The following is an 8,540-nucleotide window of genomic DNA, read 5'->3' on the forward strand; positions in this document are numbered from 1 at the left end:
CATCCTCAGAAATGTATAACTCAAAAAAGAAACCAGAAAGGGCCTGGGAAGTTTTCAGCTCATTCCATATCCCTTGATCAGGTCTTCCTCAGGGCCTTCTCTATCCATACATAACTGTTTTTTATTTATTTATTTTTTCCCTAGGACAGGTGCAACTGTAATAATTCCTTAACTGTTCCTTCTAACAGGAAGCTGCCAGAGTGGCATTCCACTGGAAGAGGCACGCAAGGCTGTGGTACACCAGAATTACCCTTATCCAAGTGTGGTTTGGGAATTTTGAAAGGGTTGTAATGCTCAGTGTTAGTATTCCATGTCAGACAAGAAACAAAGAACATGGCTCATCATTTCCACAATAACTCCATCGCACTTTGAAATCCTTCAATCATGGGTTCAAAAGGGCACAGTGACTGTTTTATTTCTTCTTAAAAAATTATAAGATATAGCAACAGCCTATGGAAAAGATAATAGCTGTGCAAATACAAGCTACACAAAATTTCAGCAGAATGTGCTAGGCCACCAGCTGCAAGGGCTCAGTGGTGGTTTGTACCCAAGGCTGAAACCTGCAGAGATGTTGTGGAGTTTGAGCACTTTGGGCACTTAATCCCCACTACAGCTCACACCTTTGTCTGCTGGCAGTAGTAATTTATATTCCTTTGGCAGGCAAGTGACACCTCTCTTAATGAAAAGGGTCTACAGGTCAGCAGGTTGATGTCTCCAAACATGCAAAAAAAAAAAAAAAGAAAAGAAAAAGAAAAAGAGAGAGAAAAGAACCCTTTAGATGAAATTTAGATGAAAGGCTGGAAAAACTTCCATTTTGGTTTTTAGTTCCTTTGTTTTCCCATGCTTTGCTAAGTACCTGCAAGAACTCTTTCTTTTTCCCCTGCTTTTTCTTACAGTATATTTCAGTAATATTTCAGAGCTGCCTATATGCAGCATTTGCACATGCTGTTAAGTGCAGGCAAAAGAAAGGGCCTCCAAAGATGATTCTTTCTGTCTCAGCTCTCCCTCTTTCTGTATAATTAAGTAATGAGTCATTAGAACAAAAACTATTGCCTGTAAATAAGGAGCAATTTTTGGACTATGAGACCCAAAAGCCATATTTACTCCCGCCTTTTCCAGCTGAGTATTTCAAGGCTAATCAGACAAGTTAATTTTCAGCAGCAGCATGAAATGCCTTACCGTGTCCCACAGCACGAACCAGTGGAAAGAAGTCAAATGGAGTGAGGAAACCTGGTATGTGAGAACTTTTATATAGTATCTAGTCCTCCTCTTGGAAGGAAACAGTGATTGATTTATTTATGTGCCAAACCCAACCACAACTACCCACTTACTTGGCATAATCTTGGGCTTGTCATTTCTGATTGATATCTCCATTCCACCACCTCTTTTGTTTTCAGCTATATTCAAGTCACCGGATGGCTCCACCTACTACAAGTAGAGTGAAGAAACTGGGAAAATCAAACATGTTCTTGGGTTTTTCAGAAAAAAACAAGTGATTTACTTTCACATTCTCCCTACACAGGTTCAACAGTCCTGTAATAGGAAATGAGAGGGGGAAAAAAAAGGAACTTTAGTCTTTATAGGCATAGGAAATCTCTTTCTCATTGAGAAGATGCTTCTGAACACTCAGACATGACTCCAGCATGTTATTATTTTGTGTTGTAACTGGCAGACTGGTAGGAGTATATTATACGTTTCTAATGACACCCACGGTATAGCCAGGGGCGGTAGGGACACACACTGGACTCCAGCCTCCCCAAATGACAGCGCATGCCTTTACAGCCAGAGCCTGAAGTGATGCAAACCTGGGAGGCTCCACGTGCTCTATAGCCTTGGAAAATTTGACCTACAGAGAAAAAAAGGGGGAAAAAAAACAGCCAAAGGAGCAGTGAAGTGGTATTTGTGCACAATTTCAGGAGTGTCAGAGCACCTGGGTTAGGACTGTGACCTTTTTTTCTTCTACCCCACTGGCTTGCAGAGACACTGACACATGAGCAGAGGGGCTGGCTGCCCCCTCAGTGTTATAGACACGAGCCAGCAGCGCTGCAAGAGCACAGCCACCGCACGCTGCCACATCTCGGGAGCCACGCACAGCCCTGCAGATGCCAGAAGAGCCACATTTTCCCTCGGGGTAGTGGATTTTCAAAACCTCATCGGTACTTCCCAAGTTTTTGCATAGACAGTACCTGACATAGCCTGGGGTGTTAAGACATGGCCAGCTTACACAATTTTAGTGTTAAAGAAAGTCCAAAAGTTATTTCATCGCTATGTTAACTGGTAGTTATATACACAATGACAAAGATGCTCTGGGCATTGGGTGTTCTGTCATAGGCAGGATGATCGTGACAGAAAAGGAGCAGCTTTGAAACGGGGCAGGACTGTACTGGGAGTTTTATTCTAGCTGGCAGATAAATTATTTATTAAACTTTGCTTAAAACTCTTGGGAGCATATGAGAATAGGAAAAGCCCTTCTTGCAGGGAGAGTATCATATTTTTGCAGGTTGCATGCAGTATTTTGCTGCATTTACTCATGGGTTAAGAGATAAAAGGGGTCACCTTTGTCATTCTCCTGCAGCACTTCATCCCTTAACTGCAAGGGCCACAGCGGACTTCACAGTCGATATAGTTCGCCACTCTCTGGAATTATGACACAAACTGGAATTATGACAAACAGTGAGCTCTTCCAGTAAAACCCTCCAGCAAGCTTTCAAGTACTGGAAGGATCCTTCACTCAGAGCTGACGGGGGCAGCTGTATCTTGTTTTGGTTCAGAGCCACGCTTCTCAATGGAGAGCCGCAGGCTGTGCCACCTGGAGTCTCTGCTGTGTGCCTCCCTGCTTGCTTTGCCCAGGTGCATTTCCTGCCCTGGAGCAGGGGATCTGCTCAGCCTTATCTCATCTTGGTGCTTGCACCTCTCAGCTGATCTCTGCCAGCAGCACCATCAGCCTCACGGAGCCCCAGCCTGGAAGTCACTCTGCCAAGGAGAAGGCGGCGAGCGACCCTTTCCACAGGGCATGGTGCTCTGCTGAAGGCTCTCACCTGAAAGGAAACTCACGGGACAGCTGGGGGCTTTCACCTGTAAGGGGCCTGAAAAGATGGCCCATTAGAAACCTTTTGGAAGCCTATCAGCTACCCTGAGTTTTCAAAGTCTTGGACAAACCTGTAATTTGGAAAGCTATTCTGGATGAAAACCAAGAACTCTTAACTATTCATATTGCTAGTGTGTTTTCTTTCATTTATCCTGGCAAGGAGACAGAGGATAACTGTTGGGGCTGTAGTTGAGGACGGCAGCATCCTGCAACCTTGCTGGGGAAGTACTGGGCATGAGGCATGCAAGGCTGAGGCAGAACACCTGCCTACATCTGCAGCTTTTGCAAGAGGCACTTCCAAAGCAGGTCATCACTGCTGACCAAGAGGAGCCCAGAAGATGTACTGAAGCCACTGTCCCCAGTGTTCCTTGCTCTGCGCTGCTCCTGAGACGTCCTGCACAAGCTCCTCATTTGCATCGGGCTGCTTGCAAGCGTGTGGATGAGTATCCCAGTGGGTAGAACCTAATACAGTTAAATAAAAATCACCTCCCCTTCCCACCCAGTCTTCTGCTGAGTTTTTGTGCACTATTTCTTACAGTACAGCTGCTATGTTTACCCCTAGAAACACTCAGCTGGGACCACACCACTGCTAATGTGATGGAGACAGAACGGCAGGTGATATCAAAGCCCCTTTGTGGAGAGGTAAGTAGGGCAGGGAAGATAGAAGTCAAAGGATTCACTGTTTGTCTGAAAACCAAATTAAGGGCTGTGGTTGTACTGTATACTTAGCATATCTAGAACAGCTTGTTTATCTCTGCTATTAAGATCAAGGACAGTCAGGACACAGTAGTAAGAGGTTTAGCGTGTTCTGGCACATAAAAGACGCGTCCTGGGGTTTTAGGTACATGTCCTGGGAAACGAGGCGTAACAAACCTTAGCTTGGTTGCTCTAAATGAGGCTTGTTAGCTCGGTTGGATAGGTCATGGCAACACAGAGCTGCTGACACACTGACAGTTTGTTAAAGGAACAAGCAGTAAAACATTATATTGCCAAACTGTTAAGAGATGGCAAGAAAATCAGAATCTGGCACCACTTTCCTGCATTTCAACATCAAAGTTAAGTGCTCACATTCACTGAAATGAGCTCCACAGTTAGCCTCAGTCCCAGCTGAGCCATCTGAGGTCTGTAATCTGTTATAAAAGTGTTTTGCTTCCAACCAACTGCTCCTTCATGTTACTGAAGATCCCTTTTCCCAGGCCCATAAATAGGAGTCTCAGTACTGAGACTGAGAATCAAAGCAGAATTACGTCCCCATTTTATGCACAGGGGAAAGTAATTTGGGAAAGTCTGAAACCTGGGAGTTAAACCAGAGCTTCAAAACCCCAGTCCAATGCCTCAGCCCCAGACAAAGCCTTCCTTAGTGAAAGAAAATCCCGCTGCAGAGCCAGAGCTCCCCAGCATTTGGATGTCAGGGCTCTTTTCAGGTGATTTAATAGAGACCCTGAAGAACATTGTGTGCACTACAAAGCACAGACTGTAGCTATCAGAGTTGTAGCAGGAGGGTGGAGTATAATTGCCACAAAGGCGCACATTCCCACAGTGCATTTGCTCAGTACCTCCTGATTACATCCTCTGCGTGGGCTATGAGAGGTGTGATCCTCACATCCGTCCTGATTGTAGGAAAGGGCCACACTTCTGCCCGGTGATGGGTAGCAGATGGGCTGGATGCAACCAAGGCACACTGTAGACTGAGACAGTCTGGAGCCCTTGGATTACTTTGTTTAATTCTCTATTCCAGCCATGCTTTTTGCACATTGCAGGGTGGAAGCAGGTGGAAGCAGGTGTAAGAACTGGTCAGATGGAGGAGAATCTTTCCCTCCATATAAACCATCTTTCCCCTAAGCCCTCAGTTTCTCTCTCACTAAGTCAATATGATAAAACATTTAATAAAATGGCCTAACATACCAAACATCTGCAATGTCCAGCACCCCCACAACATATATAAGGCACTGTGGGGTCTGTAGGCAGCCCTGTACCAGCATGGTGGACACAGAGCTTGGCATACCCTGTGCAGCTCGCAGGGCTCCAGGAGCTTGGCATCTCCCCTGAGACCACAAATTACTTGGAGCCTTTTGGACTTGATAGTCCTCAGGAAGAGAAGGGAGTGATCCCCAGCGTTCAGAACAGCTTTCTCTCTCTCCACCAGCTCACTGCTGCCCAAGCAAGACCTGTCCCCACTGCCAGATGGCTTGGCAACTGGCTGACAGCCCCTGTTGGTGCCCAGCACTGATGCGATGTGTTGCTTGGGGTGGCAGCTTTTGCTCTGGTGTCAGCAGCACCCGGGCCCGAGGACAGGGATCCACCTCTGCTGAGCACGCAGAGATTTTCTTCTTCCTTTTGCTGCCCATTTCCTCACTCTGCATCTCCTCAGACAAGGCACAGCCTGCTGCTCTACCTACTTAATCCTTGGTGTCAGATGGGTGCAGGAGGCGGAAAGGAAGGATTATTTTAAATCTGGAAGTGTTTCTACCTCCACCTCTTGCATTCTGCTTCTGTTTTGGGGATGAGAGCTTTCAAGCCTTTGCCCTCCTTTCTGCCAGCACTTCTCCTAAGACCCTCCACTGAGAAATTGCCCTTTTTGCTTATGATTGTACTTAACCATCCATGATCTTGGCGAGGTCTCTTTCTGCAAGTCCTAATTTAGACACGCAGCATGCTTTATGTTGCTCTGCCAAGGAATGTGAAAACGGTGGTGATAAGGTCAGTATACCCCAAGAAGAACTTTCCCCAACAATTAATATATAATGGCTTTGGCAACTCAACTGTCCAGCCAGGGGTTCCTTTCCTGGTTTCACTTTTGTCTGGCCCCTGCAGTTTGCCACATACATTAAGGCCAGGGCCACACCCTCTTTTCAGTTTTCCTCTTTCCTGCGTCCTGGTTCCTCATTCTTCTGAAGCCCATTGGGAAATGATCAGTGCTACAGCGGGAATTGGGGAGTTACGAAACGGGATGACTTGGGCCTGCCCGACCAGTAGCAGCAGCACCAGCCCAGCACCGCAGCTTTGTGATGGCATGCAGCAACGCTCGTGCTAACATGGCTTGCTCTGACTTTAAATCCCAGCTGTTAGAGTGGCTGTGTCAAAGAAATGTCCTTCAGATCAAAAGGTTTCTGACTGCTGTTTAAAATCTCTCAATGTCTGGTAGTGAGCATGCTTCGACACTGCACTTGGAGTCTGCCGGATACCAAAGAGCTGATCCCCTCAAGTGTTTTTTGGCTGTCCATATATCAAAGTTCTATACTTCACTTTGTACCTATACCAAACTTAGATCATGCAGTAAATGCTTTACCAAACAAAAGAAGGAAATTTTTTTTATGTTTTTGGTTACTTCCTTCTTTCAACCGATGCTTGCTGAATGTGGTAAGAGATGGTAGCATGGGCAAACAAAAGTTTACTTTTAAATAATTAAACATCTAAAAAATCTGAAAAAGTGCAGCATCATTTAGAAAAAATTATACATGAGACTTCACTGTTTGCTCTGGCATATCAAGACAGGCCTCAACCTAGAAAGAAGTCTTACCAAGTAAGATGGCAACAGATAAAGCAAAAAGGAGGTTAAGCCAAAATTGAGCAACAGCCCTGCTACATTAAATATGCAGATCTCTTATCACTCCCACAGTCTCATCACTGAGGGATTTTGTAACAACAGCAAAAGTTGGAGCACAAAGGGGAGCGTGAAGCGAGGCGCGGTGGCACCAGTGGCGGCGGGCACTGTGCCTGCATCGCTGCCCTTCCACTCCCCAGGACCACAACGCAATGAACTCGGGCATGAGCATCGTGGCTTGTGATGATGAGGGGCATAGTGATGTATCCTACACCAGGGTCTGCCCCACAAGAAAGCACCTGGTTTCTGAAAGCTCATCCTTGCTTTGCTTGCACGTGCATGGCAGCCAGCAGAGCCTGAGCATCAAAATCCTACAAGCATGAGTTACCTTCCTTCTTCCAGCATCAGTCCTTGCCCTGTGTGGTTTCTATAACTCCACTTCCAGTCAAATGAGCCCACTGGACATACTAAATGCTGATCAGAGGTACCCCAAGACCATTCTTGCCTTGTTTGGTTTGGGAAAGACCATTTCCTTTTGTTTCCAGATGGGAAATGAGATACGGATGGGACCACCAGCCCGCACCCACCCCGGAGCCCCGTGGGGTGGCCAAACACAGAGACGTCACCTGTCACGCTGGACTTCCTGCCCCACCGATAAGGGAAAATGTGGCTTGCCAGGCAATTATGGGTCATTCTCACTGGAGGTGACTAACTTGTCCAGCTCAGGACTGTGGCTCAGAGGCATCCACGTTTTTGGAAACGTGGCACGTGACAGGACATTTGTGGGAAGTGTCCAGCATCTGCCTGCTGCCCAGCCTGCTGGCACTGACCACAAGCAATATTTTAACATACTTTAAAACTTTAATGAAGCTATACCTGGGTTATAGCAGTGCAAGAAGAGACTTCATGCACTGGCAGCTCATTTACACAGCAGGCTCTCCTTATAGGAGGTAATTCTGGTGTTTCCCAGTAAGCCCAAGGAGGTGGTTCTTGTGCTATTAACTCAGCCTTTCAAGATCTTCTGAAGGAGAACAGCATCCAGTAAATGGAACAAGAAACCCATGTATTTCTGTCTTGTTTCACTATCCACAGCACTAAAAAACAGAGAAAATCTTCACTTTATCCTACTTTTCCCCAAGCCTTTAGTCCCCCACGCACAGCACCCCACGGGGCTGGCTCAGAGGATGCTCTGATGGTCTCAGGGCGATGGCCGCTCCCGGAAAGGCCCAGCCAAACCTCTGGCAGCAGGCATTTTTCCCATTCTCTCCTCTCCAACGGGGAGTAGGAGCATTTCTGAGATGCCAGAAGAGCCTGCGTGAAGAACATGTCATTTGTCACCCAGGCATCAGCAGCACTCCAAGTGCGTCACAGCCAACCTCATTTCGGTGTCCAGCAGGGACCCGTGGCGACGATGACTGTGAGCAGGACCAACTCCTCGGGAAGGCAGTCAGAGCTGCTCATCACCTGACAAGTCCAACTGCATAGCTTCCTATTTTTATGACCCACCCAGCTGTTTAGTTGGTCATCTGCCCAGTTTTTACCTATGACACAGATGCAGCTTCCTTCCCATACTATTCAGCTGGTTTGCGCCAGCCCATTAAAATTACAGTCATCAAAAGGAAAGTCTTAATTGCTCCATTCATTATCATTCGTGGTCATATCCGACAGTTAGCTTATTTGCCTGGGAACTCCCACAGGCTTCACAAGAGATTGTAGGCTGGTCTGATAAGGCGAGGACAGTTGGAATGAGGAATGCAACCAACAGAGGACCTTCTCCAAGGACCCCAGCTCAAGGAACCACTTGGACATTTATTGACCACGGATGGCCCCTGTGCTCTCATTTGGGCGAGTTCAGAACCGACACCAATTTAAAGTTGACAAGTTCAGAACAGGGAGGAGCATAATGGC

Source organism: Anser anser (assembly GCF_964211835.1).
Source record: "Anser anser genome assembly, chromosome: 28".
Taxonomy (NCBI): Eukaryota; Metazoa; Chordata; class Aves; order Anseriformes; family Anatidae; genus Anser; species Anser anser.